Raw genomic sequence first — 10,467 nt, 5'->3', positions numbered from 1 at the left:
GTCTTGAAGGTCAAGTAACAAAATAGCACTATTCATTATAGGGAACATCACTCCTGCCCTTTCGTTTGGAGGACCCTGCTGTTCCATAGGTATGATAGTAAAAGGAGGGGCAGGAAGGCTCCATCTGCTTCTGACCTTTGTAAGCTTCATTTTAGTAGAAGCAAGGATTAATGTAGAGAAATGTCTCTTCTTTTGAAAACATCTTGTTAAAATTTCAAAACTCAAAAAGGTGTCCAAATGTTCTATTTAAAGACTTTAATTTTAAAATTAAAAAAATATATTATACATTCACTAGAGGCCTGAACTGTTAGAAATTTAACAACTCTCCTCTCTCATGGAAAATATTTGACTTAATATGCTCTTTTATATCCTGTTGTCAAGATAACTCAAGCATCTGCTTTATGACAGGACTTCAATCAGCATGGAGTTAAGTATGACTATCCTCTATTTCTTTTTATAGAACGGATTAATTGTGTTTTACATCTTCTAAGTGACAATTATTCTGATGGATTCCTCTTACAATTTCTGTCCTCTGTAGGCTCGGCTGGGTGACAACTGATGTTCTTTCAACAGCATAAAAATCTGACCTATAAGAACCTGACCTGAACTGCCTTATGAGCAAGAAATGAAATTTCATTTTATGTGAATCATTGTGTATTTTGACTCTCTTTGTTTTATTACAATAGCCTTAATTTGTTCTTATAAATTGGGTTAGCACAGTGTTTTAACCTAGAAAATATCATTGCTCATTCAAATATGAAAGTTAGCCACTTACAGTATTTATGATTTTGGAATTAAATTTTAACAGCTAAAAGCTCATATTTTATAGATCGATCTTAATAATTCCCTAATATAAAATTATACTCATAATCACTACATTAATATGCAAGCAGAATTTCCCTGAACAAGTTCCTGAAATGTGTATCATAGAAAGAATGGAATCCATCAGATTAATATTTGAGTTACTTTTTCATGTACATCTTACATTTTTCTGAAAGTTTTGCTCTATTATTTTATTCTATGGTTGTGATATTTTTTCTCTTTGAGTTCAGAGATAACATTTAGTTGAGTTCTTTTCCAATAGATTTTTGCCTGGTTTCTAGGTTGTTGCTACATTTCCCTCTGGTCAGCATTCTTCAGTCTACTGACATTTTAGAAGTATGTAACAATATCTTGAGCATAAGTGGCTCAGAAGTTGCACTACAATCATTCTTTATATTCTTCCTAAAGGAAAACTGGATACATTCTTCAAAATTAGAAATCTTAGTTTTGTCCCTTGCTTTGCCCTACAACCCCTTTTCTGAAATTCCAAGACATAAAAACTAGCATCAAAACCATTCTCAAACATTATGTACTTTGTAAAAGTGTATTTTTTCCAAAGGCAACTATATATCTATCTGAAATATCATAAAATAATAACCAATATAGCCTAACTATTAAAGGAATCTGGGGCTTAACTCCCACTTTTTAAGTATAAGATAAAACATTATCACAATTGACATTCAGTGATGAATTTAGAATTCATTACTGACTCATTTTTTAAGAGATTCATTATTCTGTCAAGAAATAAAACTAACAACAAAAATATGAGATAATTTCAAATCTGTAAATGAAAAGAAAGTCTGAGGTTTTTTTTTCTTAATTTAATATAAATTGGGCAACAGTACTAAAAAAGAACCTACAGCAAGCAAAATAAATTTAACCTATTCACCAATATCTTTATATTTGACGTCCATTTTATTTTGATAGGGAAAATGCCTAGATTTGACCTTAATCCACAATTCCGTTGAATTAAACAGGGGAAGGAAGGGAATTATGTGGGAATTGTATGTACGTTGTGGAATCAAGATGTGAGGAAATAAACAGGGACTTTACTTGAAGAAATTGTGAATGTGTGTATGATTGGTGCATCTGTGTGCAGGAATAAATTAAAGAAATAACAAAGTTTAAAAAATTTAAAAAAAAAAGATAAAGTTTGATTCCATTTCTTTTATGAGCTAATTTTTTTTGTCTGTCACTTATAAGAGATGGAAGAATTAGGCTGCCCTGATGAAACTATGTAACAAATAAAGACATAGAAAGAAAAATGTAAACTAGGGAATTTAGAGGCAGTCTGTAAAATAAAGGAATATATAGTGGAAAAAATGGAAGTAGAGTATGTACAGAATAAGAAAGTGATAAACGAAAATGATGAAGACAAATTAAATAATATGAGTTAGAATAGAAAAAAATAGGAAGAACATGGAACTGTATCATTTTCTAGCAATTAAATCACTATATTATAAGCCAAGCCTAGATTTACAAATATATAATTATAATGTCGATTTATGTCTGATAAGATTTAGAAAAAGACTACATTGACTAATAAACTTGTTTTCTTACTCTTAAATACTGGGAAAACATCCATTTTAAAATTGCATTTATTATTATATTCTCTTGGCAATCACCCAAAAGAAAACAGCAAAATGAGAAACAAAAATAAAACAACAAATTCAAAAAAACCCAAAAGTATCTAAAACTCTGAATCCCAAAACAGGTGAGGTTATTTCCAAAAGCTTTTGGAGGTCAAATAATGTGTGCAGAAAAATGCAGATCAGCATATCCAAAGCTACAGATCTTAAAAAAGCTTCCATAGCACATTTCATCAAGTAAATAGCACACTCTGAAGTGTAAAGCAACAATTTTCATCTTTGATGATGGAAAGCAGTGCAAAGACGCTGTGTGATTTTGCTGGGTTGGTAGCTTGATGTCAGGGGCTACAGGAACGAACATATGGGCTGTTTTTGTGTCTAGAAAGGAATATTATGTTTCAGCAAAGGGGAGCAGAGATATTCCGTGTTGTCAGCAGCCTTCTGGTGCTAAACTTGACTGACTGGTGAGATATCAATTCATACTCGAATAACTCTATAATGGGGGAAATTCCAGGAACACAAACCTAGATTCCACCCCATGATGAATCATTGGATTCAAAAAAGAGAAAGAATTCAAAAGTAACAATAATAGATGTAAACAAGGCATATAAGGAAATAGAACCAAAAAATGAAGAAGAAAACTTGTCAAATACTCATCACAAAAATGTTGCTGTGGAACTGCTAAAAGTCATCACAAAAAGATCATGGTTAATTATAAAACTATCGAAGTCATCATCTTAGTTACACAAGAGCAATAGATATTTTCCGAGAGAAAAATAAAGGTAAAATGAAAATAAAATGTTAATTTTCATTTTCATCAAAAATGAAAATTTTTAGATGTTTCATAGAAATAAAGGCTAAGTGGAAACAGAACAAATGTAATATACATTGTTAAAATCACAGAGGAGAAAAACAGAGAAGACGACTAAAAGCTGGGCAAAATAAAAAGAGGATAAACAAAAAAATTGAACAAAATACAAAGAAAACTAAAATAGTGATTTTCTAAGCAAGATCCGATACACTCTTAACTAATATCTCTTAATTGGTCCAATCAAAATAATGGAAAAAACATTTAGAGATTTAGTTAATAGAAAAACCTTTCATATATAAAAGAACACTTCAATATACTTCATTAAAGAAAATGCTTTATTCTAGGAGCAGTTGACTTAAAATTATCTACTATAAGATAAACTCTGGTAAGTTAACTGAATTTCAAATTTCATAATATATGATATATATATATGATATATATACATATATATATATATATCATATATATATGACTGCTTTGGGCAGCTAGAAAAAAATTTTTTTGATTCATCTATCAGGTGAAAAAATAGGCTGACCTTCAACTTTCCACAGCAATACTCAATGTTACAATGATTGTGAAAAACCACCTATATAATCTTCAAGGAAAGAAAGTGTGACCTAATAAATTTATAGATAGCCAAACTACCATTCAAACATGAATGAAACAGGGACAAGGGAGCAATATTTTTGAACTTACAAGAAACCAGAGTTCCTAGGAAGTTCATTTGAACTGTAAGTTCATTTCGAAAAAATTCTTAGAAAACATATATCATCCAAGAAGAGAAAAATGGCAAGTGAGCAGTCAAGGGGCATTGAATCTATTTAAATGCTTTATTGAATAAGAACTAAAAGAAAAAGGGGGTATTATAGTTACAGAAAATAATGTAACTTTTTAGAACAATGATGAACTGTAAAAAAATAATATGTAAGATACTCTAAATTTCCAAATTTTTAAGAGCTGAAGTAGATATATATATTATTTATGTACCTAAATAATACTTGAAGACATAAACATAAATCACATTAATAACAGACTTTAATAAAGCAAGAATGCAGAAAGAGTAGAAATTAAAAATCTCACAGAAAAAGGAATGATTTTTTTCAAAATATACCTTACTGTAGCTTTTAAATTTTGACCTATAGATGCAAATAACACCCATTCAAAAGGAAGAGAAAAATGAATGAACAAATAATAATCAGCTAACTAATTCAATAACTAAATAAAATTCCTAATTTGCTCTGGAAAAGTATGTATGACAAAGATCTCTATTTGGTCAAAAGGCCTTAATACAAAGTATTACAACACTTACATAATATCCCCATGCTACTAGCAACCTTTAAAAAATACCTAGCTGTGGTTTAAGGTTGATGGAGGGTAGATTTTAAGTTATTTTAATATTGTAAACTGAAATGTATTACTCACATAATGTATAGTTAAAAGTAGTGAGGTATTGCTGTAAGGATACCTGAAGCTATTCACTTACTTTTGTTACCTATGTATTTATATTCAGATAACACTTTATTTCACTGAGGGAGGAAAATATCAGAATTTATTAAAATTTTAATATTTTGCTTTATTGCTAATGCTCATTAAAATTTTCTTTATAAACCTTGTTTATATATATATATTAGAATTTGTTTAAACTAGTTATACTTTTCTCCTTGATTAACATAAATAAAATGCTTTCTTAAAAAACGTGGTATGTTCACTCTCAGTGTATACACAATAAGATGTACACGGATTTCTTTTACATCACCAAAACATTGCTGGTACATTGGTATATCATGTAGTTACATTTTACGTGTTGGTAACATAAGAATTGTTTAGCTCAATTCTATTTTTCTGGTGGAACCAGTAATATACACTGGACTCCTATTTCTGCAAATGAACTTCACACCATAAATTTGTATCACAATTGATCTTAAAATATAATAAAATAAAAACAAAATAGAAAATTATTTCACAAATATTTCAAAGGCAAACACTATATACTTATATATTTGAAAAAACTTCTTTTTAGAGGTGTTTTTTAATTTTTTAGAAGTTTTTTTAAAAAATACTTTGTTTTGGCAAAGATTTCTAAAATTATCAATGCAGTGAATTTTCAAATAAAAATGTCTAGTTCTTTGTTGATAAATTCCTCATAATAAATACTGGCAAAACTTTTTCATCTACAAGCTTTTGTGCTGCATACCAGAAATCATCAATATTGAAGTTGTTCTAGCAATTTTATGTACAGGAATTGAATGGCTTATAATAACAAATTCTAGGGGTATAGAGAGAAGAGGTAATATGAAGCTTCCAGAATCAAAGTTTTAATATGTTATAAATATTTAGTCATTACTGTCAAATTATAATAATCCAAAATAAAACTTACAGGTTTTTGTTTTTATAATATGTCATAATTATGTATCTATATAAACTTGTTTTCCTTTTTTTTTTTATAAACTTGTTTTCCTATGTTTAGTCGCAACATGAACTGATGCAATTATTTCACTGCATCTTTTTTGAAAGAGCTATTATGAAATACCTATTTTTTTTAAAGATTTATTTATTTACTTCAGTGAGAGAGAAAGAGCACATGGGTGGGGAGAGGCAGGGGAAGAGGGACAGAGAAACCCAAACAGACTTTAGGCTGAGCTGGGGCTCAATCTCATGACCCTGAGATCAGATCTAAGTTGAAACCAAAAGTCTGATGCTCAACTGACTGCCACCCAGGAAGCTCGATATACATATATTTCTAAATCACAAAACTTAAATAAAATTGATGTTTTAGAGTAAAATCAAGAATGCAATTCCCATAAAAAGAATTGTTACCTGTTTTGTTCATTGGCTATATCCCTTAAGTAGTGTCCTATAATCAAATATGCAATAACGCAATGAATGTTCGTTGAATAAACAAGAAAAAATTCTGAGCTCCTGAGAAAATGAGACTTAAGAAAGGCTAAAGTACTATTATGCTAAATCCATAAAAGTTTTATATATGAAAAGTTTGGTTTTCATTACCAAAGCAAATACCTATAAACATACCTACATATAAAATAATGCTGAAAATAAGACGATTTTCTATTTTCCCAATGAAATATTTCCAAAAACAAATCTTTGGCCAATTTTACTATTTAAATCAGAGATATGAAAAAAAAATCAGTAAAATGTCTAGTTAATATAAACTATGTTTACCTAATAAACAACATTAGTTTTACGATTACCTTCTAAAGAAAAGTCGTTAAATCTTTTAAGCTAATCTTTAATATCACCATATATTTCCATAAAATACCTTTATAAATCAAATGTCTATTATTCTAGACTGTACATTGTTCATTTCTAAATTGTATAAAAGACAGCACTTTTGGAATCTATATGTCATTTATGTTCAGTTTGTCTTTAGCTTTAAAATTCCCAACAAACACTATTTTTTTTTAGTTACTCAGGTCAGCTCCTATCCCCCTCCCTTCAGTGCACTTTTTTTCATACATTTTAGCACAGTTAAATTCATCTGGCACAATAACATTCCATCCAAGGATCCTGAAGTGATTAATTTCATTTTTTCTTTAGTTTGTGTAAAGTGAGGTTTTGTCTTTTGTGATATGCTGTTCTATGTGTTTTGATATAGTCATATTTCAGTACCATATAGAACCATTACTGCCTTCACCCTATGTGAAACACCTTGTGTTTCCCTTTATTAAAAAAATTTATTTATTTATTCATGAGAGAGAAAAAGAGAGAGAGAGAGACAGAGAGAGAGAGAGAGAGAGAGAGGCAGAGACACAAGCAGAAGGAGAAGCAGGCTCCATGGAGGGAGCCTGACATGGGACTTGATCCTGCGTCTCCAGGATCAGACCCTGGGCTGAAGGTGGCGGGCTGCCCTGTGTTTCCCTTTTATAGTCAACCAGCACCCTCTGCCTCAACCCCGGAAGACTACTGATGTGTTTTTTATATAAATGTGATTCTATAATATGTGTTTAGTTGAGACTGTCTCCTTCCATTTAACAAAATGCATGTAGGATTCATACGTATTGTTGTTTGAATCAATAGATGATTCTATTTTACTCTTGAGCAATATTCCATTGTATGGATGTACCATGGTTTGTTTGGATACTCATCTGTAAAAGTCATCTTGATTATTTTGAGTTTTTGGCAATCATCAATAAACCTGCTAAAGGGCAGCCCTGGGAGGAGGGGCAAGATGGCAGAAGAGTAGGGTCCCCAAATCACCTGTCCCCAACAAATTACCTAGATAACCTTCAAATCATCCTGAAAATCGACGAATTCAGCCTGAGATTTAAAGAGAGACCAGCTGGAACGCTGCAGTGCGAAGAGTTCGCGCTTCTATCAAGGTAGGAAGACGGGGAAAGAGAAATAAAGGAACAAAAGGCCTCCGAGGGGGAGGAGCCCGCGAGGAGCCGGGCTGAGGCCGGGGCGAGTGTCCCCAGGACAGGAGAGCCCCGTCCCGGAGGAGCAGGAGCTGCACCAACCTTCCCGGGCGGAAAGGGGCCCGCAGGGAGTTGGAGCAGGACCCAGGAGGGCGGGGATGCCCTCGGGCTCCCGGGGACACTAACAGACACCTGCGCCCCCGGGAGAGTGCACCGAGGTCCCTAAGGGCTGCAGCACGCACGGCGGGACCCGGAGCAGCTCGGAGGGGCTCGGGCCGCAGCTCCGCGGAGGGGGCTGCGGGGCGCGGGAGCGGAATCCAACAGCGCAGGCCCCGGAGCACAGGGCCCCGGGGACACAGACCAGGATCCGGCCTCGCCGGGGACAGGCAGAGGCCGGGAGGGCCCAGGACAGCAAGGACGCTCCTGCCCCGGAGCTGAGCAGATCAGCGGCCCCGCCCCGGAGCCTCCAGGCCCTGCAGACGGGAGAGCTCTGGAGCTACGGCGGGAGCTGACTCCAGGGCTGCAGAGCTGCCGCCGCCACTGGGGTTGTTCCTCCTGGGGCCTCACGGGGTAAACAACCCCCACTGAGCCCTGCACCAGGCAGGGGGCAGAGCAGCTCCCCCAAGTGCTAACACCTGAGAATCAGCACACAGGCCCCTCCCCCAGAAGACCAGCTGGACGGACCAGTGATACTCCCCCGTGTTCCAATACAACTTGTTTTTGGCCACTCTGCACTGAGCAAAATGACTAGAAGGAAAACCTCACCTCAAAAGAATCAGAAACAGCCCTCTCTCCCATAGAGTTACAAAATCTGGATTACACTTCAATGTCAGAAAGCCAATTCAGAAGCACTATTCTACAGCTACTGGTGGCTCTAGAAAGAAGCATTAAGGACTCACGAGACTTCATGACTGCAGAATTTAGATCCAGTCAGGCAGAAATTAAAAATCAATTGAATGAGATGCAATCCAAACTAGAAGTCCTAACGATGAGGGTTAACCAGGTGGAAGAACGAGTGAGTGACATAGAAGACAAGTTAATGGCAAAGAGGGAAACTGAGGAAAAAAGAGACACACAATTAAAGGACCATGAAGACAGATTAAGGGAAATAAATGACAGCCTAAGGAAGAAAAACCTACGTTTAATTGGGGTTCCCGAGGGCGCCGAAAGGGACAGAGGGCCAGAATATGTATTTGAACAAATCCTAGCTGAAAACTTTCCCAGTCTGGGAAGGGAAACAGGCATTCAGATCCAGGAAATAGAGAGATCCCCCCCTAAAATCAATAAAAACCGTTCAACACCTCGACATTTAATAGTGAAGCTTGCAAATTCCAAAGATAAAGAGAAGATCCTTAAAGCAGCAAGAGACAAGAAGTCCCTGACTTTCAGGGGGAGGAATATTAGGGTAACAGTAGACCTCTCCACAGAGACGTGGCAGGCCAGAAAGGGCTGGCAGGATGTATTCAGGGTCCTAAATGAGAAGAACATACAACCAAGAATACTTTATCCAGCAAGGCTCTCATTCAAAATGGAAGGAGAGATAAAGAGCTTCCAAGACAGGCAGGAACTGAAAGAATATGTGACCTCCAAACCAGCTCTGCAAGAAATTTTAAGGGGGACTCTTAAAATTCCCCTTTAAGAAGAAGTTCAGTGGAACAATCCACAAAAACAAGGACTGAATAGATATCATGACGACACTAAACTCATATCTGTCAATAGTAACTCTGAACGTGAACGGGCTTAATGACCCCATCAAAAGGCGCAGGGTTTCAGACTGGATAAAAAAGCAGGACCCATCTATTTGCTGTCTACAAGAGACTCATTTTAGACAGAAGGACACCTACAACCTGAAAATAAAAGGTTGGAGAACCATTTACCATTCAAATGGTTCTCAAAAGAAAGCAGGGGTAGCCATCCTTATATCAGATAAACTAAAATTTACCCCGAAGACAGTAGTGAGAGACAAAGAGGGACACTGTATCATACTTAAAGGACCTATCCAGCAAGAGGACTTAACAATCCTCAATATATATGCCCCGAATGTGGGAGCTGCCAAATACTTAAACGAATTATTAACCAAAGTGAAGAAATACTTAGATAATAATACACTTATACTTGGTGACTTCAATCTAGCTCTCTCTACCCTCGTTAGGTCTTCTAAGCACAACATTTCCAAAGAAACGAGAGCTTTAAATGATACACTGGACCAGATGGATTTCACAGATATCTACAGAACTTTACATCCAAACTCAACTGAATACACATTCTTCTCAAGTGCACATGGAACTTTCTCCAGAATAGACCACATACTGGGTCACAAATCGGGTCTGAACCGATACCAAAAGATTGGGATCGTCCCCTGCATATTCTCAGACCATAACGCCTTGAAATTAGAACTCCATCACAAGAAGAAGTTTGGAAGGACCTCAAACACGTGGAGGTTAAGGACGATCCTGCTAAAAGATAAAAGGGTCAACCAGGAAATTAAGGAAAAATTAAAAAGATTCATGGAAACTAATGAGAATGAAGATACAACTGTTCAAAATCTTTGGGATGCAGCAAAAGCAGTCCTGAGGGGGAAATACATCGCAATACAAGCATCCATCCAAAAACTGGAAAGAACTCAAATACAAAAGCTAACCTTACAAATAAAGGAGCTAGAGAAGAAGCAGCAAATCGACCCGACGCCCAGCAGAAGAAGAGAGTTAATTAAAATTCGAGCAGAACTCAATGAAATTGAGACCAGAAGAACTGTGGAACAGATCAATAGAACCAGGAGTTGGTTCTTTGAAAGAATTAATAAGATAGATAAACCATTAGCCAACCTTATTAAAAAGAAGAGAGAGAAGACTCAAATTAATAAAATCATGAA

This window comes from Nyctereutes procyonoides, unplaced genomic scaffold (assembly GCF_905146905.1).
Source record: "Nyctereutes procyonoides isolate TBG_1078 unplaced genomic scaffold, NYPRO_anot_genome, whole genome shotgun sequence".
In the NCBI taxonomy this organism is placed as follows: domain Eukaryota; kingdom Metazoa; phylum Chordata; class Mammalia; order Carnivora; family Canidae; genus Nyctereutes; species Nyctereutes procyonoides.
This window is presented reverse-complemented; position numbering follows the sequence as displayed.